Below are 19,212 nucleotides of genomic sequence, written 5' to 3'. Positions count from 1 at the left end.
AGGAGATGAAAACACCTCAGTACAACTACCCGCTAGAAATAAATATTCTGTAGCTCCTGTGCTTGACTCAGAGGATTCTGGGAGTTTCTTGGAAATGGAAGATGGTGACGATCACATCAAGGATGATGAGTAACTAGGAAGGTTGTCCCTTCCCTGAATGAAGAACTGGAGCTCCAGGAACCAGAACGGAAGCCCCTGTGAAGTTGTGTCCACTGGGGTGACCCTTCTGGAAAATGCAATGTTGCATCACTTGCGACAGTTAAAGGTTGCCCTCTTACTGTTTTTTCCTTTTCTCTCCGCCACCATCTCACTCCCTTCCAGCTTTCTTCCCTGTTTGCTCCCTTCCCCACCCCTTGTGAGCCCTTGGCAGCCCCCTCCACCCCACACCTAGATATTCATTGCACTCATACAGGTCCCTGCTCCACCTTGACAACCCCTGTGTGTCCCAGAGAGGGTCCCTCTTCTCTTTGCTCAAGTGGGACTGACCCTGGCAGAGGCTTGAACCTCTTGGCTCCAAGTCAGAAATTTGAGTTCTCTTCACCTGGGTGTGAATAAGGGCTTCCCTGGTGGCTCAGATGGTAAAGAATCTGTCTGCAGTGCACGAGACCCAGGTTTGATCCCTGGGTTGGGAAGATCCCCTGAAGAAGGGAATGGCAACCCGCTCTGGCCTGGAGAATCCCATGGACAGAGGAGCCTGGCGGGCTACAGTCCATGGGGCCGCAGAGAGCCAGACCCGACTGAGCTACTGAGCACACATGGGGGGCTTTAAATGACCACATTGCAACTCGGGCCCCGTAGCCAGTCCACGAGACAACATTTGATGGGCATGGCATTCTCCTGAGCCTCCGGTTCCTGTTAGGAAACCTGGGTGATCTGGAGCCCCTGGCCTGCTTCTCTGAGCGGAAAGTCATGACTGTGGCTCTGCTGTGCTTTTAATGAGTAAGGCCTTGGGGATGACTTGGGTCCTATGAATAACTGGGTTTATCCTTTTATTGCACCTACACCAGTCCCTACTCTTCCCTTCGCCTCCTCCAGGCCAGTTTCTTTGATCTGACCCCACCAGCCTCCCAGCCCCATCTGTCTACACCAAGCACCTGGACCCCTTCCTGCCTCTGCCCTTGTAGGAGTTATCATCTTTATTTAGGTAGATTCTGATTTCCTCCTTGGACTTCTAACAACCACAGCCATTCTGCTGTTTTTTCGAGGTACAAACCAAACGGCCTCTTTCTTGGAGTCTTTCCAAATCCAGGTCTTGTAGCTGACCTCGTTTTCTGCCCAATATTTTTTGTTTCCATCTGGAAGGTTGACTCATCAGGCCAGGATTCTCATGAGGGAGAGTGGATGGGTTTACGTAGCTTGAAAAGTTCCACAATTTGTCTGGGTTTGTTCACCACACCTACCCAGCTGAAACGACAATAATCAATTCTGCTTTGTGCTTTAATAAAACTTGTTTGTATCTTTGAGAGAAAATAATCTTTTTCCATTTCTTAGTATTCATTGTAAAACAACTTTTGCTATAGTAATATTAAGAAAATTCGGAAATAAAGAATTTTAAATTACTCATTATAAAACCATTGAAATGCAGATATCACTGTGATTTCTCTTCCAATCCTTCTGAGAAATGCCTGTGTAAGTGGTTGTTAACATACGGCATACACAATGTTGTGTCCTGCTTTTTCTCTTTTAACATTATAAAACACAGTAGTTATCATTTGTTGAAATAAGGAAACAGATATTTTAAAATAAGACCTTTTATTATTATATCACTATCTTGATTAGTTCCTGAGCATTGAGTAGAGAAGTGTAAAACTAGAAGGCTGTTCCCATTGTATCCCGGGTCATGTACATAAGTCAGGTCAGGCCAGTGCAGAAGCCAGCAGGCACCAGTCAGTGCTTGGCTGTCAGCTGGCCTGCTGTCTGTCTGTCTGGGCAGCCGGGTCAGTCTGTCTGATATCCTGCTCCGACTCTTCTGGGTCCCTGCTCAGGGGATCATCTCAGTTTCTCCAGTCTAATTCCAACATGAGGCAAATCTTACTTGTGTGACTTGTCTATGCTGCACCTTACTCTGAAATTGGCATTTCAGATGTTGGAAAATGATAAATCTGCTCTTTGTGTGGACTATTCCCTCATATTACCCATTGATATATATATTTTCTTATTATATAATTCAGCATGTGTCAAAAATTGCTTAGTTGGGTGGTATGAAAAGATGTTTTAAGGGTACAAACTAGCAACTGGTAGATAAATAAGCCCTGGAAATTTTGGGCACCATGTCTGATTATTGTTGAAATATGGTACTATAAACTTCAAAGTTTCTAAGAGACTAGATTGATTGTTCTCACCACAAAGAAGATGTGATAGTAATTGGATACGACAGAGGTATTAACTTATGCTATGGTGGCAATCATATTGTAATATATGTGTATGAAACCAACACATTGTACAATTTAAACATACACACTGTTACTATTATCTGTCAATTTCATCTCAACAACAAAAAAGATAGATAACTGAAAAAAAAAACTATAGAGCAAAGTTGAAAGGCTTTACAGTAGGTGCCCTTAATAGTATCCCTATCAGCTAGGTTCCTATCCTGACCCCTCACTGAACTGCTTCCCCAGGCTTCTTTCTATGGCTTTGAGGCCCTTGACTGTTCTCTAGCAGGGGGATTTCCCTGTGGCTTCTGGGCCTGTGTTCTGCCTGGTTCCTTCAAGGACTCATTCCAGCAGGCTTGACCTATAGGACAGTGCTAAACAGTGAAACATGGACTTTCCTGGTGGTCCAGCGGTTAGGACTTTGAGCTCCCACTGCAGGGGTCATGGGTTCCATTCTTGGTCAGGGAAGATCCTGCAGGCCTCATGGTGTGGCCAAAAAACAAAACAGTGAAACGTGTCTATTGCCTTTGATAGCTGCAGATCAATTCTTCCCAAAGTGTGCATCTTTTGTAATGCCATCAACAATCTATGTGAGTGCTCTAATAATTCTACTGAGGTCATTGAAGTTTGAAAGAAGAATTTAGGTTGACTGTGCTGTCAGAGCCCTTATTACACTCTGACTTGTTATATACCTATTTATGCACACATTTCATTTCTCTCTAAACCCTTAAGCTTCAAAGCAGAAATGTATTAGTTGACATTTGTTTTCCCCCATGGCTCCTAGCTTAGTACCTTGCATATAGAGGGGAATCCATAAATGCTTGCTGGAAAAGAAAACCTGTATACATCACTTTTGATAAATCAGCTAATTAGTAAAGAAAACAATGACTTTCATTCAAGATGTTTAGGAAAATTGAAGCAGGAGAAAGGACCTTCTGATGCATATTTAGCTAAATTCTATTGTTTGTGGTTTTGATTTCTTTTTAATTAAAAAGTTTGTCAACTCTTCAAGCTCATTTTATGTCTATTACAAAACTAAATATGACGCATTAACGATGTATGTAATAAGACATGTCGAGGATTCTGTACAGTCAAGTCTCTATTGAAAGCACTGAGAAGATTCTACACTGATCACAGTGACCACAGTGACTACACCATCATGGGTACAATCATCCATGACTATCACCCTGACAAAAGTGCTCTTAACCAAACTCTGGGGTGGTCATTGAACATACAGTTGCCCATACAAAAACTGCAGACAACTGAGTCTGGTTAGGAAGAATACTGCACCAGGGAAGGCTGGAAAGGCACTGTACTCTGTGTGGCACCCTTCTTGGAGAGATGCTTCTTGACTTTTCAGATAAAAAGTTCAACATCAAGAAGATCTATCCAAAGTCACTTCGTGTCGACACCTCCAGGGGCATTGCTTTCTGGTCTGACACTCAGGCAGTCTATGTCATGATCCCTAAATCTTAGTTCCTCACACTGCTCCATGTCTGTAGATTTACATTGCAACATACCATTCTCTGAATGGAACCCCATGTATACTTTCCTAGGTCTCTGGCTTCTTTTGTCCCCAGTAGCAGATACAAGGTTAGGCTTTGGGGACATAGCAGCAGGAACCCTGCACTCAGCACTTACCAGCCAGCGAGAGAAGAGCTGGCCACCCTGGGCTAATGATGCCACCCGATGGCTCCCATGCAATGGAGAGAGCTGTACTTGGCTGAGGAAAAACACCGGAGGACCAGGATTGGAAGGGAAAGCCATTGGTTCAGTATGGCCTGTGTTCAGTTGGAAATCTATGTCTCATTTCAATCTCAAACTGGAGATAGAATCTAAAACCAAACTCCCCTCCCAGACACAGTTTTAGCTTCATGTACCCATACAATCCTATTTGGATTCTAGATATTGTGTTAATTTATATAGCTAGCCAACTTAGAGTTTATCTGTTTATTTATTCATGCATTTATCAACTTGCTTTACATTTCAAAGCACTGTGATAGATACTGGGAATACTAAAACCAGTGGAATAGATAGGCTGCCCTTGAAGGGTTGTGGCAGAAACTGGTTCCATGCTAACCAATTTCATGTCCTTTTCCTAAGCACAAAGAAAGGCTTATTTCCCAGCTCCCCACAAAGTTATGTTATAAACATGGGTTTTGGCAATGAAATGTGGCCAGAAGGATGTGAAAGCTTGGTCACAACACGCCCCCCACCCCTGCCCCAAGATCCTCACATCCTTTCTTCTCTCCTTGGATACCACATGTCTAAGGTGGCAGCATCACAAAGTGGGAAGGAATTGAGTTTCTGAATCACCACTTGGACTTGAGCTGCCTGGAGAAACACACACTTTCACTGTGCTGTCATTAACATGCGGGAATTGTTTGTTCCAGTTACCATCAATTACTTTGGGTACCACAATGTTCAGTCTAGTAATAGTGTTCATACAGATTACATTCTGACGGAGGAAACAATGAGTGCAAAGTATAGAGTTCTCACTACTTGTACATGCACCAAGCTGAGCATCTGGAAGGCTGGAGCTTAGTGGCAAGTTAGATGGGCTAGGAGATAAGAGGAGACGGTGGCCTGACTCTGGGACCATCTGTGCCTAAAACGTTGACAGTAATCAGTGGGTAGATATTCAAGTATTTGAAGAGAAATTTGAGAATACAGTATTTTAATTCCAGAAAAATCACTCATCATCAAAGTACAGGTTAGGGTGAATGATTTTGGAGCCAGGGAGACTAGTATGGAAAATGTATGATCATCCAGCTAAGAGATGCTCAGTCTATATGAAGCCAGTGGCATTGAAAGTGGAGGGTATATATGAAGTATGTATGAAGCCTATGGTAATGAAGTGGAGAATAGAGGGCAGGAGAGAGCACACAGAACACAGGAACTGGATGGATTTAAAGGTTAGAATTATGCTTAAACTATAGATTAGGGGGGAGTGCAGTACGTAGCTATTACATTTTGAAATGCATGATGAAAAACCCATGTCATAATAGCAGCATGGAATTAATACATGTCAAGAATAAATATGCAGAAACCAGATAAAGGCAACAGATTATGGATAAGACATGAAAGAAGCTTTGAACAACATCATAATGCTGAGTGGAAAGAAACTTTACCATAAAGGTACTAATTCTCGCCCAGTCAATTATACAATATAATTATTGTAGTTCTAATAGAAATGAGCATGGACAAAAACTTTTAAAAATGGTTCTAACATTCAACTGTAAGACCAGCAAATTTCAACGACATTGAAAAATAAAAAGAGGGGACTTGCACTGATGTACATTAAAGGACACTGTAAAGTTATTCTAACTGAAATTCTGTGATACTGATGAAACCGTTTACAGTAAGATTAGTGCAACAGAATAAAATATATAGAAATCAACCCTAGTACATAGAAAGACTTGGGTATATAATTAAGGTGATATTTCACACAAAAGAGTTCTCCTAAGCAACTATTTGGAAAACTAAATACATATGGTTATATTGTTAATGTCTTATAAATTCTAGATGGGTTAGAATAAAATGTTTAAATAAAAATGTTAACATAACTTTGAAGGTATAAATTCACAAAGGAGTCCTTTTGGTAAATGAATAAAGTAAAAATTTCATAGAATGAAGGAAACTATAAGCAAGGTAAAAAGACAGCCTTCAGAATGGGAGAAAATAATAACAAATGAAGAAACTGGCAAAGAATTAATCTCAAAAATATACAAGCAGCTCCTGCAGCTCAATTCCAGAAAAATAAACGACCCAATCAAAAAATGGGCCGAAGATCTAAACAGACATTTCTCCAAAGAAGACATACAGATGGCTAACAAACACATGAAAAGATGCTCAACTTCACTCATTATCAGAGAAACGCAAATCAAAACCACAATGAGGTACCATCTCATGCTGGTCAGAATGACTGCTATCAAAAAGTCTACAAACAGTAAATGCTGGAGAGGGTGTGGAGAAAAGGGAACCCTCTTACACTGTTGGTGGGAATGCAAACTAGTACAGCCGCTATGGAAAACAGTGTGGAGATTCCTTAAAAAACTGGAAATAGAATTGCCATATAACCCAGCAATCCCACTTCTGGGCATACACACCAAGGAAACCAGATCTGAAAGAGACACGTGTACCCCAGTGTACATCACAGCACTGTTTACAATAGCCAGGACATGGAAGCAACCTAGATGTCCATCTGCAAATGAATGGATAAGAAAGCTGTGGTATATATACACAATGGAATATTACTCAGCCATTAAAAAGAATACATTTCTATTCATGAATAGAAACTGATTCATGAATCAGTTCTAATGAGGTAGATGAAACTTGAGCCTATTATATAGAGTGAAGTAAATCAGAAAGAAAAACACCAATATAGTATACTAATGCATACATATGGAATTTAGAAAGATGGTAACAATGACCCTATATGAGAGATAGCAAAAGAGACACAGATGAATAGAACAGTATATTTGGACTCTGTGGGAGAAGGCAAGGGTGCGATGATTTGAGAAAATAGCATTGAAACATGTATATTATCATATGTGAAACAGATCGCCAGTCTAGATTCGATGCATGAGATAGAATGCTCAGGGCTGGTGCACTGGGATGACCCTGAGGGATGGGATGGGGAGGAAGGTGGGAGGGGGGTTCAGGATGGGGAACACATGTACACCCATGGCTGATTCATGTCAATGTATGGCAAAAACCACTACAATTTTGTAAAGTAATTAGCCTCCAATTAAATAAATTAATTTTTAAGATGCTATTTACTGGATGACTGAAAAATAAGTTTTCTGAATTAAAATAAATACCCATCAAGTAAATGTAACAAAAAACAACTAACAGGGGTGCATTATAAGATGCATTACTGGGGAATGATAGCAGATATTACAAAATCTCTTACTCATTGATGAGAGCTTCCCTAGCAGCCTGCTATACAGAAGACCTGGGTTCAGTCCCTGCGTTGGGAAGATCTTCTGGAGATGGGAATGGCTATCCACCCCAGTATTTTTGCCTGGAGAATTCCATGGAAAAATTAACTAACCAGGGGGAAATTTATAAGATAGATAACTAGGAAATTATAGCCAGTAAATATTATAAAAACTCTTACTCATATGTAGGAAAAAAATAGATGATGATAAAAGAAATGAAAGAGGAAATTCACAAAAGAAATTAGGCAGTCTATAAATGTGTGAAAAAATAATGTGTATTATTTGAAGAGACATAAGTACCTAAACAAGGAATTAAATTATGTTAGACTGGAGAGATGGTGAAAATGTGGGGAAATAGTCACTCTTCCACATTTGGGAGGAAAAACACAGCAGAAATTCTATGGGGCAATTTGGCAGCAAGTTTCAAAAACCCAAGAAATATTTATTCATTTGATCCACTAGTTTGATTTCCATAAATTTGTGCCACATGAAAAGATGAGAAAGAAGCACACAGAATCAAGAATAAATTATTTTCATTTGTTACAATGTTAAAAAAATTTAAACTGTAAAGTTAGATAATGTGGGATTTAAAATATAAAACATGGTATACCTGTATAAAAGTAATATATTGAAGCCATCTACATAGACGTTTTAGAAATATATTTTTATCACCTGAAAGAGTCACAAGAAAACTGAGAAGAAAGCTGGTTGCAAACAGTATATACAACCTGTTACTAAACAACATTTTTACACAGATTTACTATATCTATGCCAAGGATTGGCTGACTGCAACCCAAAGGCCAATTTTGGCCCATGACTGTTTTGGTAAATAAAGTTTTATTGGCACATGGCCACACACAGTTTGTTTATGTGTTGTCTCTGACCGCTTTCCAGCCGCAGCGGCAGAGTTGATTAGTTGTTACTGAAACCATCTGCCTGAAAAACCTAAAATATCTGCTGTCTGGCCCTTTATAGAAAAAGTCTGCAATCCTTGGACTATGCATATAAAAATCCAGAAAGCAAGTAAATAGTATCTTGAAAGTAACTATTTCTAGTATGGTAAGTGTAAATTATTTCTTTTTTTTCATATTTTCCAAGAGAAAATTTTTGATATATCATATTGTAAAAACCTGGCAACACAACAATGTATCAGCATTGTGTGTGTGCATGCTAAGTCGCTTCAAGTTGTGTCCAACTCTGTGCAACGGTATGGACTGTAGTCCACCAGGCTCCTCTGTCCATAGGATTCTTCAGTCAAGAATACTGGAGCAGGTTTTCCAGTATTCTGGAATACTGGAATATTGCATCCTCCAGAGGACCTTCCCAACCCAGGGATCAAACCCACGTCTCTTATATCTCCTGCACTGCCAGGCAGGTGTTTTACTTTGCTGGCACCCCCTGGGAAGTCCATATCAACATTAGCTGTGTACTGTATGTTTGTCAAAAGGGTAGATATATTTCAAAATATAAATAATCATTTTCTCTGGATGGATAAAATTATTGGTGATATGAATGTCTTGTCATTTTTTACTGTATATTTTTCTATACATTTGATTAATCACAACAAACATATGTTCCTTACATAATCAGAAAATACTGAAACATGCATTTTAATGAAATTTCTGATTTTGCCCTCTAATTTCCAGTGGCATCTTGGTGTTACATTCAACATCTTTTACTTTTTCACAGCACAGGGGAAGATATTTTGGAAGACTTTTAGGGATTTTTAGTCTTACTAACTTTGAAGATTAAGTCAAGTCGTGAATTCTAGCAAACATCTGGCCTGAGGTATCTGCAGTTTCAATCATTACACATACTTCAAAAGAAATGAATCCAGGTATGTAAAACATCCAAAAAGAAGGACCGATGGTCACTTTTCTCATGTGCTGTGCTCTGTTTGTTTGGCTGCTAGCTTTATTCATATGGCCTTTCCAAATCCTCTAGAAACCACCTCGTCCAGAATCACATGCTCTATTCAGATCATCACATTTTAAAATATGATGAAAAAAGTCCTATGTGACTTAGACAGTGAACTTATGGTTGCCAGAGGGAAGAGAGAGGGCAAGGGAGAGTTAGGGAGTTTGGGATGGACATGCACATGCTGCTGAATTTAAAATGGATCACCAACAAAGACCTACTGTGTAGCACAGGGAACTCTGCTCAGTTACGTGGCAGCCTGGATGGGAGGGGAGTCTGGGGGGGAATGGATACCTGTGTATGTGCAGCTGAGTCCCTTCAACTGCTCACCTGAAGCTATCACAAATTATTAATTGGCTATATCCTAATACAAAATAAAAAAAATTTTTTAAAGAAAAGTTCACTATGCTTTCCAATCAATATTTAAAAATTTAACAAAAAGAGCTATCTTGAATAAAGATGTAAAAGAAAGTCTTACAAATGGTAAACTGCTTGTGACAAGTCTTACAAACGGTAAACTGCTTGTGATTTTGAATGACTTTTTTTTTTTTTTGCTTTTTTTTTTGGTTTCCTATTACATACTTTTAAGAAATAAATGTTATTTTGAAAACCTTAAAAAAAAAAAAAGAAAGAAAGCCTTACATAAATGAATGATTGGCTAGTTGATTTCACCAATGTAAGAACATTTTGAGAGTTTAGGAGACAGGGAACAAAACAAAAGCCCAGACTCACAGGAAATGCAATGCTCACTCCAGGGACATCTGTCCCCTCTTCGGTCACCTGCTCCAGTTCAGAACCTCACATGAGGCCTCTGCTTCAGCCTCTGTGGCACATCTTTGAGAGAGGCTGACCCTGGTGGCTATGTTCCACCCCTGCCCTGGTGATGACCAGCCATGAGTCCCACACACTGCCATGCTCAGGTCCGGACTCCTTTATCTGAGAACTTTCCCAGACTGGAGTGCTTGCATGAGTATCATGGCAGGTGTGGAACTACAAGAACGACACATGAATCCATCAATCAGTCATCAGCTTGTACTCCTAGACTCCCTGGGATGAGCTTCTCCTGTCTGGGGATGTCAAGTGCGCCTTCTCCAGCTCACAGCACTCCCAGAAGCCAGTGCGGGCCTTTCTCTGAAGTCTGGCTCATCGGCACCTCCTGCAGGAGCATCTAGGGCATATTTTTATCCACCTTTGCCTTGTATCCTTGTAGTTCTTGGTGAGGCTATACCTTCAAGTCTTAATGTCTAAAACATTGATCTAGTGATATTTCTTTTTCTGAAGAAGGAAGAAAAAAACAAGGAGTAAGGAAGAAACATAACCACATTTAACATTCCCATCAACTGTAATGTATTTCTTGGAGATCAAGGAAGTAAGGTGAGGTGGTGCTTGGCCACATTTGAAGTGGAATCTTTCCAGTTTAAATCAGAGAGAGGACCTGTAGATAATTCCTGGCACAGGTTTCTGCTATCTTAGAGCAATGTCATTTGCCTATCTTGTCTGGAATTTCTATTGCCTCTGGGATTTCTATCTGATCATTATTATTCACTTATGTGACCTAGGCCGAGGATCCTTGTGGCCTGAGTGACCTTTAAACTTGTTAACAGTTCGCTCCGGGAGAACAAGGAAGTCCTTGCGGAATCCTGCAAGCGGGGTGGCTAGGATTCTTCATTTTGTATGGTGGGCCTTCTGCCCTTGGTGGCCCTTCTCCTGCCTGTCCTAGCATCCCGCTGCAGCAAGCTCTCCTATCTGGGGGCCACACAGACCTTGTCACAGGTAAGAGGGAGCAAGGGTGAGAAGGAGGAACCCCAGCACACACAGTACCCTAACCCCATGTCTGAAAGCACAAAAGCACCAGCTTCACAGCTTCTGGTCAGGCTGGTGTATGAACAGCTCTGAGCTTGCTTGGCGCCCAGTCGCCTACTAGCCTTTTAAATGCTAAGGAAACAGTCCCCTCTTCCCCGCTCCCGCCACAGTTCTCCATTCTCTGTCCAAATCTGGAGCTCACCTTTCTGCTTCTCAGATCAGAGTGCTCTTCAGTCATGACAGTTCTGAAGGAGACTATTTCAAAGACAACGGAATGCAAGCTGCAAAGGGCGAATTCCCTGTATACATACATTCCCCAGCTTGTAAACCATCCTATGAATACATTGAAAGCCTGAGTCAGAGAGAGAGATGCCCAACAGAAGAGTTAGTCCCTGCATTTCAGATGAGGTCATCTTGAATTCTGTGTGAAGGTGACCAGGAGACTGTCAACCTCAGCTAATAATTATTTAGATTCTAGTCACTAGTCCCGTATTGCCAGTCTAACTGGATATAGAAAAATAAAAGAGTAAGAATTTCCAGGCTGAAAGCATGTTCTCAGTAGGACTGTTAATAATATTCTTTATACAAATTATTCCTTAGTTGAGATTATTTTCAATTTCTTAAACTGAAATATATACAATGCTACTTGGAATATTACCTTTTTCTTTATCTCCTGATATAGGATGCATTTGAAAAGCAAAATAATTTATGACATCAGAGATTGAAAAGACTCTTTAACATTAGAGGATGAAAAAGGAGTTTATATGCAATTCTATTTTAGTAACTCTTTCCTGGATTTTTTGTTTAATATTCTTGTCAGCAACATGTCTTTATTTCTCAAATCTGCCTGAAATATTTGATTTTCACATGCCAGGCAATCATCTTCAGCTGTTCAGTTGTGGATAACTCTTTTGAGCCCAAGACTCTAGCCCACCAGGCTCCTCTGTCCATGGGATTTTCCAGGCAAGAATACTAGAATGAGTTGCTGTTTCCTTCTGCAGGGGATCGTCCTAACCCAGGGACTGAACTGGGTCTCCTATATTGCAGGCAGATTCTTTACCACTGAGCCACCAGGGAAGTCATTCTAATTAGAAGATGATATAAAAATAATATTTTAAATCGGTAGTGAGAAATATGGTGAGAAAGAAAATTTTCCTTCCCTCCTTCCTTTCTTCTTTCCTTCCTTGCTTCTGGTTCCCCAGACTTGGGAGGGGGACCTGGGGTACACTCAGGCGTGATAACAAGACTGATGGTAGTTTCATCTGTTATATTCAAAATTTTCCCATCACCTATAATCTTGCTCAGATCTTATATTTAATGCCTTATGTAAACTACCCATTGAATTGAGTCCCTGCAAAAATAAGTAAATTAGGGACCATGAGCTCCTGAAATCTGATTGTCAATATTTAAATGTACCTGTTTTAAACAAATTCTCTGTAGATTTAAACAAGATATAAGTATCTATTCCTGGCCATTCCTTTTTGCTTTTCTCCTACTATCATTTATATAAATTCACAGTGTTCCAAGGAACCATAAACACTATTCATAAATATGTCCTTTATTAGCAGATCAAAAAAATAAGAAATAAAAGCCCTATTATATTAAATCCTATAATTTTCTCTGGCATCAGTAATGAACCTAAAAGAGATATGATCAATATCTAGTCCTTAACAGTCTAAATATCTTAGAAATCTAGAAATGTTCTATTATACAATTTCATCTTTAAAAAAATTTACCTCTGATATCTCTTCTCAAAGTAAAATGTTTTATAAGCTCAGTATAGGTTTTCTGAAAATTGATGTATTTTGACTCTTTTGAAATGTTTGCTTGCTAGTTAAAGCATGTAAATTCTTTCAAAATGAAAGTGAAATAAAGAAAATATTTATCAAACTTTTCAGTTAAAACAAAGAAGGTATTCCTTTGAAAGTTTTCCTTGACAACCAGGAAATTCTCTTAGACCAATGTTTTTGAAGCATAGGTTAATGAATTGAAAACCACCCTAGAGAAAAGTCTCTGTTATGATTTGAAAAAAAAAAAAAAATCTCAGATGGTAAAATAGCAGGGCTTAAAAAAAATAAGTCTAAAGAAATTGTGGACCACTGTTAATGTTTGAATTCTAAAAGTACTGAATTTGTAGTGTCAACTGCCTGTGTTCAGGCTTTTAATTTAGAGAAGGGTTACTGGGTTTGTTTCATTTTCTAAGTGAACCTACTTGTGAAAAGTTTGTAACAAACTTCTCCTCCTATTTATGTTTCATCACAGATGCTGTGCACATTTAATTTTCCCAGGAAATAGCAACTTGGCAGATTCCTTTCCCAGTTTTAGGTTTGTAGTAATTCTTACAGATCATGACCTGGGCTCACTCAGAGGACCAAGCCAGTGTGCCCTCAAACAAAAATAAGCAGTTTTTAACTGAATTCATCCCCAGAACTGACATCCTGTGCTGCTCTTGGCCCTGGGGATCCATCTCTTGTTGGAATCAATTGACAAGTCACACATCAGAGAGAAAATGATGTTGCCCAGAGGATGTTTCAGTCAGAGCCCTGTCTGTTAATCTGAAATGAAACTCATAGAGAAAATAGCTTTTAATTGTTTAGCAATGGTGGTAAAGAATCTGCTTGCCAATGCAGGAGATTCAGGTTCAATCCCTGGGTTGGGAAGATCTCCTGCAGAAGGAAATGCAACCCACTCCAATATTCTTGCCTGGGAAATCCCATGAACAGAGGAGCCTGGTGGGCTACAGTCCATGGGGTTGCAAAGAGCTGGACATGACTGAGCATGCAATAACATATAGTTAGGATGACTTCAAGGCACAGAAATGTTAAACATCTAGGTAGGAAACGTGTGCAATTTTGAAATCCTGCTCCATTTTAAAAGTATATCTGAAAATACCTCGATCCCTTACTGTGTTCTAGGGCTAGGGGATCATCTTACCCAAAGAACTTGAATTTTGATGATATAATTGGACATCGTAAAGCTAATCTGAACACATGTCAGATTCTGCTTTAATTAAGCAATGTGGTGATATGTGGGCCCACAGGCCAAGAGAGAAAGTCCTCCTGATTTGCAGGTAATGGGGGAGGTGATGAGGAGGTGGCCTCCAGTCTGGAGGTGAGAGTTGTTGTTCAGTTGCTAAGTCATGTCTGGCTGCTTGCGACCCCAAGGACTGGAGTACACCCGGCTTTCCTGTGCTTCACTCTCTCCCAGTTTGCTCAAACTCATGTCCATTGAGTCAGTGATGCCATCCAACCATCTCGAGCTCTGTCACCCGCTTCTCCTCTTGCCCGAAATCTTTCCCAACATCAGGTAAGAGTACAAAAAGTATCTGATGACATTCACTGATGCAAAATCAACTGTAACAGACCCAGGTCTCTCTTCATCACTGGAGACGCATTTACTGGATTGAGAATAAAATGTCATCTACTGCCATAATTCATTAAAACAACTTTGGCATTTGCTTCTGGTTTAGAAGAAGCCTCTGACTTAACAATGTATTTAAACTGAAATGATCAGAAACAATGATGGAAATTTCTGGGGAAAAAATGATAATCCCCAGTGACTAAAGTAGTCTTGAAAAGTGAAATTCTATGGATTCCATGAATGAAAATATCTTTCCTAGCAGAAAAATCTGTGAAATTTAAGACTGATATGATATTTTCACCAACATTAGATTAGTTAAAACAAAAATAGAAAACTGTTTTGAGGGTAATAGTCTAAGCTTAAGCATTTTGTTTTTAGCAAAGATATTTTCTCACCAGAAAAGAAAAATCTATTCAGGCAAGTAAGCAAGTAAACGAACAAACATAAACAATGAACTTCATTGTTTATGAAAGTTTTCAATTATTTATTTCAGAGCATATATTCTCTTCACCTCACTCTGTGGTGGGTGTTCTGTTGTTTATTCTGGTTAAAACGTTTGTCCTATTCCCACTACAAGAACTCTTTGTATATGTAGGGCTGATTCATTTTGCTGTACCATAGAAATTGACACAGCATTGTAAAGCAACTATACGCCAGTAAAAATTAATTAAAAATATAAAATAAAAAATAACAGAGAAAAATAAATAAATTAAAAATAAATAAATAAATCTATCTCTAAGATTCTTATAAAAGACTCAGCTACACCTCAGTCATTCTTAGAACTTGATGAAGCTGGTGGCTATTCACAGAAATTACTGAATTTAATTTGAACATTCTGTTTTTTGTTTTTTTTTTAAGTGTGTTCCTTCCTGTAGAGAAAGCATACTAGGAAAACACAGGATCTGGGAAGCGTTCCCTGTTTCCTGAAGGAGAGGAGAAAGAAACAGAGCCCTCAGAGGGAAGATTTTTGAAACAGCTCTGATGTGTTGTGGTTTTCTCCAGAGCCTTTAATTCACCTGGAAAACCCTCTGGCTCTGCTGTAAAAATTTCAACTCCAGAAAAATCTCTAAACTTCAGTCACAAATGTTTCTGAACTGCAGATCCACTCTTCTAACCCATTTTTTCCCCCTTTTGACATTTACTTACCCTCATCATTTCCAAAAATGTGAGCCAACGGAAAGATTTCAGAATCTAAGTTAAGGGGGACATCAACAACTGCAGTTAGTGAGCAATCAGGGATAAGCTGCATTTAGAAAGTTCTAGACATTTCTAGTTGCATAGGGGAAAAGCAGCAACTATGAGAGAAATGAGTATCAGAGAAGGGGAAACTGTTTCTCTTTGACAGCTGAATTCCCTACTCAGGGGAAAAAAAAACCCAAAACCCCATAGGAAGAAAATTTCATTCTTTAAGGCATTTGCTCCTACTGTTCTCACCTGCAGCAGTATTGAGCAGAAGCAAAGTACTAGCATTTTAAAAGTCTAGTTAAATACAGTAAAATTAAATACTAAATAGTAAGAACTTTTTTCTTGGTATAATCTTAAAATCACTAAAAAAAAAAAAAGAAAAAGCTTTCTCAATTTTTCTTTCACATTTTTTCCAAAAAGGCAATTTAAAAATTCATAAATCTATACAATTATTTAAAAGAGCATTTTGGTTTATGAATATAATATTAATGCATTAGTCACTCAGTCGTGTCTGACTCTTTGTGACCCCATGGACTGTAGCCTGCCAGTCTCCTCTGTCCATGAAATTCTCTAGGCAGGAATACTGGAGGGAGTTGCCATTCCCTTCTCCAGGGGATCTTCCCGACCCAGAGATTGAACTCAGGTCTCCTGCATTTCAAGCAGACTCTTTACCATCTGAGCCACCAGGGAAGCCATAGTATTAATGCATAATCCTTATAAAAATAATCCTTTACATAAGTAGAAACAATTTTTTATTTTGTTCTTTTTCAAACTGAACCTGATAGAAAACTCAATAATAGCCCAGAAATATTAAAGGGAAGATATTTTCACTTATCAAAAGTAGTAGAAACTATTTTCTGTGAATTGGACATATTATGTACAGCCTTAAACCAAGAGAGGTGAAAGGTCTAGCTAATTTCCAAAAATTCCTTCCAGTGCCCTGGCTTTATGGTTCATGGCACTGAATTTGTTAACTACTAACTGTGTATAGACTAAGTGACCTATGATCTTGCTGGGGGCTATAAGGCCACTCACTCAAATGTAGTTACACTATTGCCTTAGTTGAACAGTCTATTGACTTCTTCAAACCCTGATGTCCTCATCTATAAAATGGGGATGTTAAAAGCAGTGCCGACCTTACAATCTGATTCTAATGATGATGCAATGATGTGATAAAATCACATGCATGCTCTGGCAATAGCAAGTGCTCCATAAATATTATCTACTAGTAAGTTATTCCCTTGTTGTTATTCAGTCGTTCAATTGCTCAGCTGTGTCCTACCCTTTGTGACCCCATGGACTGCATCATGCCAGGCCACCCTCACTATGTCCTGGAGTTTGCTCAGACTCGTGTCATTGAGTCGATGACACTTTCCAATCATCTCATCCTCTGTCACCCCCTTTTCCTCCTGTCTTCAAACTCACCCAGCATCAGGGTCTTTTCCAATCAGTCGGCTCTTCCCATCAGGTGGCCAAAGTAGTAGAGCTTCAGCTTCAGCATCAGTCCTTCCAATGAATATTGGAGGGTCTCCTAAGCCTGGAAATTTTCCCAGAGCCAAACTCAAAGATTCTGCAGACAAAAAAATCTGACCCTATATAATTTGCATAATTTATATAGTTACATACATGTTATATATAATTTTATAATTTATTTGCATAATTTATAATAATCTGTATAATTTTCAGGTAACTTGGCACATTTTTGAGAGTAAAAGAAAGGATGCTATTAAATAGTTGCTCCAAGAAAGGCGGTAAAAAAAACACATCAGACTAAATAGAAATTGTCATCTGTTTGTGAGGACCAAGTTTTTATGCCTGAGCTACATTCTCAGTGCTGTCACAAGCTTTTCCTGCTCCCAGCTTGGCTGTGCTCCTCCCAGGTAAGCACCTCCAGAGGCTGCTCCGAGAAGCCGACAGAAGCACCAGCTGCCACCAGGCATGGGACCAGAAGGGAATGATCTCTTTGCATCACTGTGGGAGAGCCTCGCTGGAGTAGGCTTGCTCCTTGATGCTCCCTTAGCTTATCTGCCAAGCCCTCCAAATAATGCTCAGTAAAGTGCATTCATTAAAAACACAGTTAAGTGCATTCATTAGAACACAAATAATACACAGGAAAGTGCATTCATTAGAAACATTCACAGATGCTCAGATAAAGACAATTTTCTGTCTAATTGTATGGCTAATCCAATGTATAGCTCAGACGAAGACAGAAGTAAAATAGGGTTCATTTAATACTTTATTTATCATAGTAATTAGTCATCTTCTATTAATTGGCTAATCCAATGTATAGCTCATATGAAGACAGAAGTAAAATAGGGTTCATTTAATACTTTATATATCATAGTAATTAGTCATCTTCTATTAATATGAGTGAATTGGCTCATTGGAACATGCTTGGGAGTAACCATCACCATGACCACTGGTCGGTAGATAAGGCATCATTGGAACCTCAAGGATACCACCTCATAGGTACATAAGGCCATCACAGGCTGCTGTGAGAAGCAGCTTTCTATAATTATGACAAGTTCCTCACTAACTTGGATGTTTTAAACCATATCTCAAAGGTTCTTATTAAAAGTTGATTTCCACAACAGACATGTGAGGAATGTAGCACGTTGTTTGGAGAATATTATTGCAGTGTATGCCATCTCTTTTACAAAGACAAGAAACAGTATCATTGTGAAAACTGTGGAATTTGTAGGATTGGTCCGAAGAAAGATTTTTTCCACTGTTTGAAATGTAACTTATGCCTTGCAATGAATCTCCAAGGGAAGCACAAGTGTATTGAAAATGTTTCCCGGCAGGATTGTCCAATATGTTTGGAGGACATTCACACATCTCGTATCGTTGCTCACGTCTTGCCATGTGGACATCTTTTACATAGACCGTGTTATGAAGTAATGGTGAAAGAAGGCTGCAGATGTCCATTGTGTATGCACTCTGCTTTTGATATGAGTAGGTACTGGAGACAACTGGATGATGAGGTAGCACAGACTCCTATGCCCTCAGAATATCAGAACATGACTGTGGATATTCTCTGCAATGATTGCAATGGAAGATCTACAGTTCAGTTCCATATAGTAGGCATGAAGTGTAATATTTGTGAATCCTACAATACCGCTCAGGCTGGAGGATGTAGAATTTCAATAGATCAGCAATGAACAGCCTGTATTGCACTGGAAAAATCAGGATTTTCTGATAGAAAAAGGCTATCTTTTTGTCATAATGTGTCACAATCTATGCATTAGAGTTGACGATAGAACTGTACTTAATTCTCAGTATTATCCTTGACTGTTTAAGGGCTGTGCTGTAATGAGGATATGTTCTATCTTACTGTTAAAATCTAATTACATATACTTTAGAATTTTTAAGACAGTCCTTTGGATCCTGTAAATGTGAATTTTGATGTAATAACTGCTAATAAAAATATATTGAAACAGTAAAAAAAAAAAGTTGATTTCCTGAATTTTATGTGAATTTATGGCATATTTACTTACTTATTCTGCTTGAAAAACTGCTGTGAAGACTTCTGCAGAGCCCCTAGTTTTGCTGCTGAATTTTATTACTTTGTTTCTATGTTATCAAACATCTATTGAGTGCTAGTCCCCTAAGGCAGTTTCAGGGGATAA

General features: G+C 39.1%; 1 pseudogene; it reads left to right on the top strand.

Annotated features, from left to right (window-relative positions):
- Window positions 1-18,244: 18,244 nt before the first annotated feature.
- On the top strand, window positions 18,245-18,828 carry LOC139038388 (RING finger and CHY zinc finger domain-containing protein 1 pseudogene; annotated as a pseudogene).
- Window positions 18,829-19,212: the final 384 nt, after the last annotated feature.

This window comes from Odocoileus virginianus, chromosome 15 (genome assembly GCF_023699985.2).
Source record: "Odocoileus virginianus isolate 20LAN1187 ecotype Illinois chromosome 15, Ovbor_1.2, whole genome shotgun sequence".
In the NCBI taxonomy this organism is placed as follows: Eukaryota; Metazoa; Chordata; class Mammalia; order Artiodactyla; family Cervidae; genus Odocoileus; species Odocoileus virginianus.
This window is presented reverse-complemented; position numbering and strand designations above follow the sequence as displayed.